This window comes from Geotrypetes seraphini, chromosome 2 (genome assembly GCF_902459505.1).
Source record: "Geotrypetes seraphini chromosome 2, aGeoSer1.1, whole genome shotgun sequence".
NCBI lineage: Eukaryota > Metazoa > Chordata > Amphibia > Gymnophiona > Dermophiidae > Geotrypetes > Geotrypetes seraphini.
In genome coordinates, this window is record NC_047085.1 from 201,849,406 (window position 1) to 201,862,656 (window position 13,251).

The window sequence follows — 13,251 nt, forward strand, 5'->3', positions numbered from 1 at the left end:
TGGGACATGTGTTTAGGGGTCTAGGGAGGGATAATAATTTGTGGAAGCAAATGAGGGCAGCTAGGGAGGTACCATCTAGCTGTGTGGCAGGGAGGGGAACTGAATTAATGTTGATATTTAAAGTGTTGTGGATTTAAGTTCTCTTGCAGTCAATAAAGTGGCAGCTTTCTTTATTTTTTCTCTCCAGTGCCAAGGAGCCGGCAACTATGTCTCTTGTAATTCCCGAGAAGTTCCAGCATATTCTCCGTGTGCTCAACACCAATATCGATGGACAAAGGAAAATCGCCTTTGCTATTACCACCATCAAAGGTGTGGGCAGACGTTACGCACATGTGGTGCTCAGAAAGGCTGATCAAGTGAGCGGGAGAGCTGACAGAAGATGAGGTGGACCGAGTTGTTACCATTATGCAAAATCCTCATCAATATAAGATCCCAGACTTGTTCCTGACCAGGCAGAAAGACATCAAGGATTTAGCCAGGTTTTAGCTAATGGTCTTGAGAACAAGCTCCGTAAAGACGAACGGCTGAAGAAGATCCGTGCTCAAAGGGATCTGTGGCATTTCTAGGATTTACATGTGCATGGGCAACACACAAAGACCATTGGACGCCGGGGTCGCACAGTTGATGTGTCTAAGAAGAAGTAATATGCTCAGCCTTTTTAATAAAATGCCCATCTTTTAAGCTGGAAAAAAATAAAAATAAAATTGCAGCTAATGCCTTGCCACTTGAAATCTATACTACGTATATTTTCTGGAATGGAATCGGTGAGAAAGGTCAGTGGAAAATGCTAGTGTCAATTTTATGAACATGTGCTAACTTACATTTTTGCAATTATTACAGCTTCACTTACCACCTCCTCAGCAGAAGGTGATAAGGGGAAAATTCTATAAACAGTGCTCAAAATTCAGGGCTCAAAATATTGGCACTGAATGGTATTCTGTAAACGATGATCCAGGACTGGTGTTCATTATAGAGTAGCACCTAGTGCTGGGATCTGTGCTCAACTTCAGGTGTGAGGAGTTACTCCCAATGAAACCAGGTGGAAATCCTGGCACGCACATTTTGGTTCAAATCCCCTGAAGTCTATGGCACTGTGTGAATTGTAAGGGGATGCCCCTGGTCTGCCCATGCCTCTCACATAGCCGCACCACTTTTGCAGATCCATATGGAGACACACAGTGGGGTCCTTTTACGAAGGCGCTTTAGGGCCTTAACGCACAGAATAGCGTGCGCTAAAATGCCGCGCACGCTAGCCGCTATCGCCTCCTCTTGAGCAGGTGGTAGTTTTTCGGCTAGCACGCGCTAATCCGGTGCGTGCATTAAAAACGCTTGCGCACCTTCGTAAAAGGAGCCCCAAGACATGCTAGCCGTTTTAGCACATGCGCCCATTATAGTCTATGGACGCATTAACATTTAGCACGTGCTAAAACGGCTAGCGTGCCTTAGTAAAAGGACCCCAGTATTCACGTGTTAATTGCAGAGAATATGCTGAGCACCCCCTCCCCCAACAATTAACATGTAGCCTTTGCACGTACCATGCTGATTTCTGCTGATAGGGTGTGCTAAGTGCAAAAACTTTGCACACTTTGCCAAAAGTCCTATTTAATGATAGACTATTAATGATTTTGTTGTTGTTAAACTTTTTTCACTCGTGCAATACACAAAGAAGTCTTCTTAAGTGCGACATTAAAAAAAATAAAGTCCTTGTATTTAACTTTGGAAGTATTTGTATGCTTTTTTAAAAAGTATTATTGAGTATAATATATAAACATAACTTTAATGGTTTCTCATAACTAGCTTGGCCAAGCTATGCTATAATCTAAATCAATCTAATCTAATTTCTGGTCTGAATGGGAGCGTTTAATTTGTTTATTTTAAGTAGATGACTTCATATGTATATTGGTTAGTTGGCACAGATGCTTTTTAGTCCTCACTGCATCTATGATTTGCATGTAACATTTGCATTGTAAAATCTCCTTGCTTTTAATGTACTCATTTGTTGCTATTTTTATGCTAAAATTTAATAAAAATATTTTAAAATGAAATAATAATAATAATAATTTATTTCTTATATACCGCTATACCGTGAAGTTCGAAGCGGAGTGATGTAGCTTTATTTTAATTTATTTTTTTGAAAAGCATCAGGGAAAAAACTTGGCTCTCACTTTCAAGGTTAACTGAGGACCTGATGGTTGCATTTTGTTCTGTGTGGTCAACTCTGATGAGATGAATAGGCACATAATTATCTGAACTGGAACCCTGGAGTGTGCATGTGAAGCGTGCCGCTCACTTTCTGAACCTCTTATATATGTCCACTAAACGGAATGCTTGAAATATAAAGATTAATACTTGCAAAATGTCACAAATGTGTCATATGCCCTTCCAGCCTATTTTCAGGTGATTTCCTAAACAATGGAGGAACAGTAGAGGCAATCCCTTGAAAAAGGCTTTTAAGCTGCCTCACTATGAATTATTAGAATAGCAAAAGACTAATGTATGCATACATGTGGTGGGTGTTTCGGCACATACTTCACACCATAGTAATCAATTCATGACACTGCCTTTCAAAAAAACCCAAAAACCTTACTAGCTCCCTGTCCAGCTGCAACATGCCGCTCAAAGGCTAAAGCCTGAACATATGCCTGTTTGGGAAAAAAATAGGATCTTGTATAGACCAAAACAAAGAGAGGCCGTTTCATCTGGGAAGCGTGTAAAGACTTAAATGCTCCATTGTGTTAAATGTGAATGAGTTGTCATTGTCGAGCCCAGTGTGAGGGGTTCCTCAGTGTTGTTGATTAGTCACACGATTAACCAGATGACATAGAGAGGCTGCAAAGGTAAATACGGCAAGCCTTCTGTCACTTCCTTCCCAAGGGCTGTGAAACAAGGTGCTTAGTGCTTGCCCCTATTGTTGCGAATGGAGTACAAAATCCATGAATGCCACATTTAATCAAATGAGAGGAGGAGGTCCCAAAGGAACACCAGGGATAAGCAGTGTGAAGACATCTTCCTGGTTAACTTCCAAGTTCAGCATTGTTTTTCTTTGCCTACGTTGCATTAAATCCCTTTGCCTAAACAGGGTATCGCATCTCTTCTCTAAAAGAAAAAAAGAGAGAGAGAGAAAAAAAATGCCATGACTTAAGCAGGTGCTGTATCACACCCATTGACAGTGTGATGATAATCATTTTTTGTTCTTGTAAATCTGCCAGCCGGTCTCCCTTGCCATCATTAAAGATGCATGTGTATCCAGCTAATCCCATGGACAGATTAACCCGTACAGTTAATTGGTTTAAGGAAATATAAAGGCTACCATATAGCATCTTGAACTTTGAATCAATTGGTGGAAAAACTGTTGCTATTCAAAGTTGTTTAGAAGTGGTACTTATAGTAAAAGGGGAAAAGGGGTGTGCAAATTGGCCAATTGCCCTGGGCCCCCATGTCGTTAGAGGTCCCAAACCTGCCTGAAGTTGAAAGAGGGACAGCCTGCGAATAAGCTTTGGGGGCCACCTCCCTATTGCCTGTCCTGGGCCCTAGCACTGACCTTACATACAGAGTAGCTAGGGTGAAGCCTAAAAACTAAACTAAACCTTAAGTTTATATACTGCATCCTCTCCATGGAAGTGGAGCTCGGCACGGTTTACAAGAACTTAAAATATAAGAAGAGAAAGGAAAAGGTTTGCATGAGCTTATATAAAAATGGAAGAGTAAGGGGGAAAATAGAATTACATGTTAGAGAAGAGCCAAGTTTTCAGTTGCTTGCGGAATAGTTGGAGAGAGCCCAGGTTCCTATGATTTTGAAGAGAAGAGATTTTTCCAGTTTACCTGCATAGAAAATACTGCGTAGAGAGGGGAAGGATAGTTTATATCTTTGGGCGGGTCTGGTGGGGTCAGGACTCGAGGAGTTAAAGGATAGTGGGATTAGGGGAGGAAGGATGCCATGAATGATCTTAAAAGCCAGGCAGGAGCATTTGAAATGGATTCTGGAAATCACTGGGAGCCAATGAAGATTGGACAGGAGTGGGGAGACATGGTCAGATTTACGTTTTGCAAAGATCAACTTGGCTGCAGTATTCTGGATAAGCTGGAGTCTTTGAAGTTTAAGTTTATTATAAAATTTGATTAATTGCTTATTCCAAATTCTAAGCGATGAACAAATCAATAAAATTACAAAATTGGGGGACAAACATAACTAACAAAAAACTAAATCTTACAAAACATAATAAAGACTATTTTAAAAAACATAATAAAACATGAGGAAAGACTGGGAAAAGAAATACAATCTAATTAATAGAAAAAAAGACAAGTATGGTTAAAAACAATAGAAACATAGAAACATAGAAAGATGCCGGCAGAAAAGGGCTATAGCCCATCAAGTCTGCCCACTCTACTGACCCACCCCATTAAGTCTGAGTACTAATGACCTAGTTCCTTAACTCGACCCTCGTAAGGATCCTACTAGGGCATCCCATTTATTTAGGAAGGGAAAGAACAAAGAATCTCAAAAGATATGAAGATAAAATGAAACTCCTAGACAATTCTTTTAGTCATTAAATGCATCTTTAAAAAGAAAGCTTTTGCGTTTGCTCTTAAATTTATCCAAGTTTTTTTTTCTCTCTTAAGTAAATTGGAAGAGAATTCCATGTTTGAGGAGCTGTAACGGAAAAGATGAAATGCCGTCGTGCATTAATAATTTTAAGGGAGGGGATGATTAATAAATGTTGGTCATTAGACCTCAGTAATCTGGATAAAGAATAAGAAATCAATGATTTGTAAATGAAAGCTGGGGTTTTAGATATCAGAGATACCCCTAGAAAGAGTGCTATAGGTAGCAGAGATCCCCCAAGTCCTGTAGGAGAAGAATTACAGTTATTTGATATACCACCATTTTTTAGCAAAAAAGTCAAATCAAAGCGGTGTACAATAAATAAAAGCAGTGGGCAGTATTTAAAATAAAAACATAACAAGGGGAATGTACACATACAAATCAACCAAACTAGACACAAGAGGACAAAAAGGGCAGGAAAGGTTTACAATATCTTAAGGGAAAAAGAAGCAGGATAGGAACAAGAGGATGCAGAACGAATAGGATAAAAAAAAGAAAAGATAAGCGTAAGATGGTGATTACCTGGTCACAAGTAATATGAAAAAATTACGAGGAAATTAACTACCTAGTCAGAATTATGAGAAAATATTAGAGAGATAAAGACTCCCTAGTCACAAGTCATGGCAAAAGTTGACATCAGAGAAAGGGCGGGACCGCCGGAAGAGGAAGCAGCGCAGACGCAGGGCTCACAGAAGGGCCGGGACCGCCGGAAGAGGAAGCAGCAGGAGAACGGTAGGAGCTTCTCCACGATGGGGGGGGGGGTTGGGGAAGCGGTGGGGGTGTGAGCGGTCCTGCGGGGGATGTGAATCAGACGCAGTGGCGTACCTAGGGGGGGGGGGCGGGGGGGGGCGGGCCGCCCCGGGTACCAGCCCTGAGGGGGTGTTCCCGGCCTTGCCGCTCAGTCCCCCCCCACGCCCGAAGGACCGCTCGCCCCACTGACCTTCCAGCACACCTATGAAGCAGCCCGCAGCAGGATCGCGACGTCAGCAATCCCTCAGCTGCTTGGGCGCTGCTTCCTGCGCCGCGGTCCCGTCCCTCCTCTGACGTCAGAGGAGGGGGCGGGACCGCGGCGCAGGAAGCAGCGCCCAAGCAGCTGAGGGATTGCTGACGTCGCGATCCTGCTGCGGGCTGCTTCATAGGTGTGCTGGAAGGTCAGTGGGGCGAGCGGTCCTTCGGGCGTGGGGGGGGCAGTAGCTTAAGGTAGCCCGGCGCAGGAAGCAGCTCCTAAGCAGCGCAAAGATAGCTGACATCGCGATCCTGCTGCGGCTGCTTCATAGGTAGTGCGGGGAGGCCAGGGGGGCGAATGGTCCTTCGGGGTGGGTCGGGGCATCAGGCCTTCAGGGTGGGGCGGGCGGGCGGGCAGGCAGACTTTCAAGGGGGAGGGGGGTGACAGGCAGGCAGGCAGGCCTTCAAGGGGGGGTGCAGGTCTTCGGGGGGGGGTGCAGACCTTCAAGGGGGTGCAGGCCTTCAAGGGGGGGACAGGCAGGCAGGCCTTCAAGGGGGGGACAGGCCTACAAGGGGGGGGGGACAGGCCTACAAGGGGGTGCAGGCCTACAAGGGGGGGGGGACAGGCCTTCAAGGGGGGACAGGCCTTCAGGGGGGATGCATGCCTTCAGGGGGGGTGCCGACCTTCAAGGGGGTGCAGGCCTTCAAGGGGGGGACAGGCAGGCAGGCCTTCAAGTGGGGGGACAGGCCTTCGGGGGGGTGCAGGCCTTCGGGGGGGGGGGTGCAGACCTTCAAGGGGGTGCAGGCCTTCAAGGGGGGGACAGGCAGGCAGGCCTTCAAGGGGGGGGACAGGCCTACAAGGGGGGGGGGACAGGCCTACAAGGGGGTGCAGGCCTACAAGGGGGGGGGACAGGCCTTCAAGGGGGGACAGGCCTTCAGGGGGGGTGCATGCCTTCAGGGGGGGGTGCCGACCTTCAAGGGGGTGCAGGCCTTCAAGGGGGGGACAGGCAGGCAGGCCTTCAAGTGGGGGGACAGGCCTTCGGGGGGGTGCAGGCCTTCGGGGGGGGTGCAGACCTTCAAGGGGGTGCAGGCCTTCAAGGGGGGGACAGGCAGGCAGGCCTTCAAGGGGGGGACAGGCCTACAAGGGGGTGGGACAGGCCTTCAAGGGGGTGCAGGCCTTTGGGGGGGGTGCCAACCTTCAAGGGGGGGTGCAGGCCTTCAAGGGGGGGGACAGGCCTTCAAGGGGGGACAAGCAGGCAGGCCTTCAAGGGGGGGACAGGCCTACAAGGGGGTGGGACAGGCCTTCAAGGGGGTGCAGGCCTTTGGGGGGGTGCCAACCTTCAAGGGGGGGGACAGGCCTTCAAGGGGGGACAAGCAGGCAGGCCTTCAAGGGGGGGTCAGGCCTTCAAGGGGGGGACAGGCCTACAAGGGGGTGGGACAGGCAGACCTTTAAGGGGGGACAGGCCTACAAGGGGGTGGGACAGGCAGACCTTTAAGGGGGGATAGGCCTTCAAGGGGGGACAAGCAGGCAAGCCTTCAAGGGGGGGTCAGGCCTTCAAGGGGGGGGGACAGGCCTTCGGGGGTGCAGGCCTTCGGGGTGGGTGCAGGCCTTCGGGGTGGGTGCAGGCATTCGGGGGGGGTGCAGGCCTTCGGGATGGGTGCAGGCCTTCAGGGGGGGACAGACCTTCGGGTGGGGGGTACAATCCTTCAGGGAGGGTGCAGGCCTTCAGGGGTGGGGTTTAGGCGTTCAGAGGGGGACAGACCTTCGGGTGGGAGGTAAAGTCCTTCGGGGGGTGCAGGTCTTCAGGGGTGGGGTGTAGCCCTTCTGAGGGGGGACAGACCTTCGGGGGGGGGGGGGTGCTGGTGTAAAAGTACACAGAGGGGGAGAGGGAAGGGGGGGTTCAAAGATACGTGCATATGCCAGACTTTGGGGGTTAGAAATAATGGGTCTAAAAACAGAGGAGTGGGAGAGAGATGGTGCATAATGGGATTTAGGGAGGGAAGGAACAGAAAGGGAGAGAACTTGGAAACAGGGGATGGTGGGGAGGGGGGATAGAGATACTGGATAGGAGGATAGTTGGGAACAGAAAGGGAGAGATGGTGGATCCTGGGGTGGTGGGGAGTTGAGAAAAGGTGAATCTGTGGATGGAGACAAAAAAAAGGAAAGATGCCAGATCTCCGGGAGAGGGAAGGGAAACGGAAGGGGAGAACAGAGATGGCAGACGGATGGTTAGCACGGAGAAAGGAGACCCTGGCAAGCAAGACAACAAGAGCCTGGGACCAACAAGATTTGAATATTGATCAGAGAACAAAAGGTAGAAAAAATAATTTTATTTTCTGTTTTGTGATTACAATATGTTAGATTTGAAAAGTGTACATGAGACAGCTTGAAATGGGAACTTTTCTATTTTTGTGAATGGCAAGGCTGAGTTCAGTTAAAATATATGCTTTATAAGAAAATATAATAATGTGTTTTATAAAGTTTATAAGCATTGCTGGCATACTCGGTGAGGTGTTCCTAGTGTTGGTGGTGGTGGTAGCATGTCAGTGTGTTGAGAGGAAGAGGTAGTCTGGGAAATTCTGCTGAGCAAACTCTGGGCCCATTTCCACCCCCAGTTAGTCCACTCCACTCAACTGGTTCACACACTGAGTGGGTCTTTGGGTGTTATTTCTGGGTAGTTGTTTTAGAATCTCTTCCAGTGGTTTGTCAGTATCTCCTTCTGGTCCAAGGAAGGAAACTTTGTCAACCTTAGCATTGACCTTCAGAATATGTTTGTAACAGCGCTGCTTGTGTGGCATTAGGCTATGTAGTGATCGAAAGAAAAAAACAGACCTTTGCACATTTTTGCACTATATGGTGGGTGTATGAGGAGATTCATTTCCTGCACAGTTAAGTCCATGTGAAGTTACCTTGTGCTGTATTTGACATCTAGCAAGGTCTCTGTTTGGAAGGAAAGATCTAAGCTTAAAAATGAAGTGGCCAGAAGTTATGTTAAAAGTAGATAGCGTAGCTGGTTTTAAGAAAGGTTTGGACAAATTCCTGGAGGAAAAGTCCATTGTCTGTTATTAAGACATGGGGGAAGCGTCTGCTTGCCCTGGGTTGGTGCACTCAGCAGCAACAAATACTAGTTTTGGCTGGCTCTTTCCCCGCATTTCTCCTCTCTTCCCCACGATTTAATATCCAGTTCAGGCAGTAAGTAAATGCATCGGCAGGGGGGGTCTGGTAAGTCTTGGGGGCTGGGGATGGAAGGTGAGAATCAGTTCTGTAGGCTATCAGAAATTTGCTTAATTATCTACTCACACAGAAAAGCAGTAAAGTCAATAGGTTCTCTGAGTGGGAACAACCTGTTTGATCTTGCACTCTTGTGATTGACCAATTGTTTATCACTGTTTAATTTATCACATTGATTAATTTGAGCACACCTGAGGTGTCCTATGATGGTGTGCACTGCAGGCAGAGGAGCCTTATTGTGTAAAGCACTGGAGAATTCTCTCCTCTCGCTTACCTCTCACGCTGAGGACACCCTGCTTCAGTATAATCATTTATATGATTTATCTTATAAACATTATTACGTGGTCTTTTCCTCAAGTGCTGAGACATCAGGTTGTTCCCACTTGGAGAACCTATTGACTTTTACTGCTTTTCTGTGTGGCTTTAACATTTTTGCTATTCAGTATACCTAAACTATTATTCAGTAGAAAAAATATGGTTTGTTCAATCAAATCCTGTGTGGACATTGGACTTCTATGAGTGAATGTTCTGCTTGATTGAACAAACTAAATTTTTTCTACTGAATAATAGTCTAGGTACAATGAAAGTAAATAGCAAAAATGTTTGAGTAGATAATTAAGGAAATCTTTTTCATATTGCTTGCTTATGGACTGGGAAAAAAGACTGTTCAAGCAAATGTCTCCAGAACTGCTTTAATGGAAAAATGTGATTTTTTTTTTTTAAGTACTTTGTGAAATTTATTGTTGTTGTGAAATTTATTGTTATACTTTGTTTAAACTTAAAAAGCGGTGTCATTAACAGTGAATCTAATCGAAAAATCGATTCAACAGGGTGAATCGAATCGAATGAAATATTTTTCTCTGAATCGGGCAGCACTATTGGCTACCATGAGAATGGGCTACTGGGCATGATGGACCATTGGTGTGACCCAGTTAGGCTATTCTTATGTTATGTTCTCATCTGTAGGGGCCTTTGTTTTCACTTCTTATTTTAATGTATTTTTTTCCTGGGAACTTATCAGTGTTTTTTTATAATGGGAACAAAAATGGAAGAGAATTAATGTGTGTGGAATGGGGGGGTAACTAATTTCTTCAGCTAAATAATTCAATCCACTTCAAACAGACATAGGAGAACTCACGCACCATTCACACACCCTCCAACCAAAAACGTCAAAAGAAAAAAACTGTTCGACAACCTCCTAGCCATTCGAGCTGCAACACTTGACCCCCAACTCTACAACCTATTGACCTCGACCACAAACTACAAAACCTTAAAAAAAGAAATAAAAACCCTTCTATTCAAAAAACACATAAAACCAAACTAACATAATCAGAACTGTCCCAAGCATCACCTGCAACTACTCCATATGTACTTCTGATGTCATGACAATTCCGACATAATTTATGTTATGTTATGTTTGGAATAATGGTTACATAAATGAGGTTCAATAAAAGAAAATTTTCACTGCCTGTTTCTATTCTGACCATTTATTCCATTTCATGGTTATTGCAAAAAAAAAAAAAAAAAAATTTTTCCATGCGGGGGGGGGGGTGTCAAAAAATGATGGGCCCCGGGTGCCACATACCCTAGGTACGCCACTGATCAGACGTTGGGGGGAACTATGTAAAAAAAACGTTGTAAAACGCGCTCACGCGTATAACGCGCAAGGTTATGCACGGTTTGTAAAAATCATGTATAACGCGCGCGTTATATGCGTGAAAATACGGTAACTCCATTTTTGTTCCAAGTCGTCCAAAGTAAAAAACAGCTTAGGACACATTTTTGAAAAATACGTCCAACTTTTTTTTATTTTGAAAATCATCTAACTATACGTCCTGCTGATCTGATCATCCAAGCGCTAAATCGTCCATCTTTATACCACGATTTCATCCAACTTTTCATTCAAGTCAAAAATGCCTAGAGCAAGCCCTGTTGGACGTGGGAGGGGTCTGCAAAGTGATGGACTAAACACCCTGACATGGCACCTAAATAGTGGGGTACCTTACAGGGCACAAAAAGGGTGCCATGTCTTCAGCTCACTACAGCTCCCCCAAATCACCTCCAGAATCCCCTAGACCCACTTATCTACCACCCCAATAGCCCTTATGGCTGCAGGAGCCACTTATATGCCAGTACAAAAGAGTTTTGAGGGTGTGTAGGGGAGTGTACATGTTTCAATAGCAATGCAGTGATTACAGGGACTTATGGGCATGGGTCCTCCTCTTCATGGGTCCCTAACCCATCCCCAAGATGGCTTAAGACGCCTCTGTGCAGCACGACTAGGCTTTCCTATGCCAGGCTGCCAGGTGATGATGTTTTGGAGGCACAATTTTCAAGTTGTGATTAATATATTTATGGATGGGGGTCAGTGATCACTGGAGTAGTGTGTGTGTGTGGGGGGGTGCCTATATTATGTGTTTTCAGTGCTTATCTGGTCACTTTAGGTGGATTTTTGTGACTTAGACCATGTTTTAAATGGTCTAAGTCACAACGTCCAAGTTCCGTCAATCCTGGGCTGTATAACTTTCGGTTATACATGCAGTACAACTAAGTCTAAGCCTGTCCACATCCCGCTCAAATCCCGCCCTCGACACTCCTCCTGAAATGCCCCATTTAGCTATGGTTGTTCAGCGGCACTATGAAGGCCGAGGTCGTTTAGAAATACGTCCAAAACCCGTTTTTATTATCGGCACTTGGACATATTGTGATAATGTTCGTCCAAGTGCCGACTTAGGCCAGTTTTTGGATGTTTTTCTCTTTCGATTATGAGCCCCATAGTGCCTTATCCTGATTGCCCCATGACATGTAAGGCTGGGCTTTCATTTTGTCTTTACATTGTTCATCATAAGGCAACCGTGTGAAACCCCCATACTTTTTACACACACCAATTATGGTGTGCAGGTAGGATAACATGGGAACAAACCAAGTGGGATGTTTGCTAGAAACTATACTCATCAATCAAGCATATGACTAGACCCAATAGAGAATGTTTCTTAAGACAGGCTTATTATGGGTCTGTAATTTGTCACCTTGTTTCAACCTTCTTTTTTAATTTCTTTTTCACCTCCCTTCTAGCAGTTTAAAAATGTCAAAGTGCTCCCTCCTCAAAACTTTTTTCCTAACAGATTTAGGCAGAGGGGTGATTTGAGTATGTAGGATTAGGAGGAGGAGGGGAGGGGCAAGATATTGGGAAGAAGAGGGAGAAGAAGAAGTAGATGAGCAAGAATCAGAATGTCTGTTTCCCATGTCTTTTACGTTTCTTAGATTGATTATTATCATTTGTTGTGGTTCAACTTGGTGTCTGTGTACTGGTAGAAGGCTCATCTGACAGTATTTGTGCTGGGATAGATGTCTGAGCTCCTGTCTCATGTGAACCAGTTGGCAATGATGCTATGGCATTTGCTCTATCTGATGAAGTAAGTTGAGTTGCTTGAGGAGTCTCAGACGCCTACAAAACAGAAGCTAAAGACCACCTTTAGCAAAGAGGTGTGTCATTAGCAGTTAGACAGGGAGTGTGATATTGTTGTGAGGTTGCTATTGCCTCAGGGCCACAGAATACCCATTGTTACCCTCCTGCTGTGATATGGATGGAGGTAGCTGCTTACTTGGTTTATGCGGACAAGTGTGCTGACCTGCTGACCTATTCTTACTGGCCTCTTGACTTTTCTTCCTTTTTTGCAATCTGTTAGGTGGGTAATGGTCATGTGAGCATGATGAACTCCTGTGATAGAGTCTCATGAGTGATGACATCACCAGTGCCTTCTATGCCTATTTTCCCCCCGACGACTGGTGGAAGTATCGGACGATGTGTCAGCGGTGTAGGATGTTAGATTCTCTGATGACAAAAAATATATAATATTTGGGAAATTATTTTTGTTTGTGCTGCTTGGAAATGCCAAAACTGTACCAAAATACAAAAAAACAACAGCTATTACTCTATAACCTACATAGAATTTGAAAGATGTCCATAAGTGCTCAGAGGAAACTTTAAGAGACCAAAGACGGGGTCAAGCCCCACTCAGCATGTCTCCACTTCTCTCAATCACTGCACTTTTTGAAGAGCCGCATTCAAAACTATGTGTTGCATTCCAAGCTTTCTTTTTTTATATATCTTTATTTATTTTTAAGCCATACATAAGTGCAACATATTATACAATCATATTACACTATAAAAGCACTTAAAATCAATCAAATTGTAATCTGTGACAAATAGATATATCACCCCCCTCCCCCCATACTCATAATCAAAAATTGCACTCAAATTAAAGAATTAAAAAATATTTTCCAACCCACCCTGGACGTGTATGACCAAAGGGCAAAATCAACAATCACTCTTTGCAAAATTTTGTCAATGGTTCCCAAATCTTCAGAAAGTTTTTGTAATGTCCCCGTTGTATAGCCATAATACGTTCCATTGATAGAACCCTAAAACCTTCGGCTCAATGTGCGGCGGCGGCGAAAAAAGCAAACA

At 44.9% G+C, this 13,251-nt stretch overlaps 1 pseudogene; it reads left to right on the forward strand.

The window, feature by feature from the left end:
• Window positions 1–205: 205 nt before the first annotated feature.
• LOC117355874 lies at window positions 206–644 on the forward strand (annotated as a pseudogene).
• The last annotated feature ends 12,607 nt before the right edge of the window (window positions 645–13,251 follow it).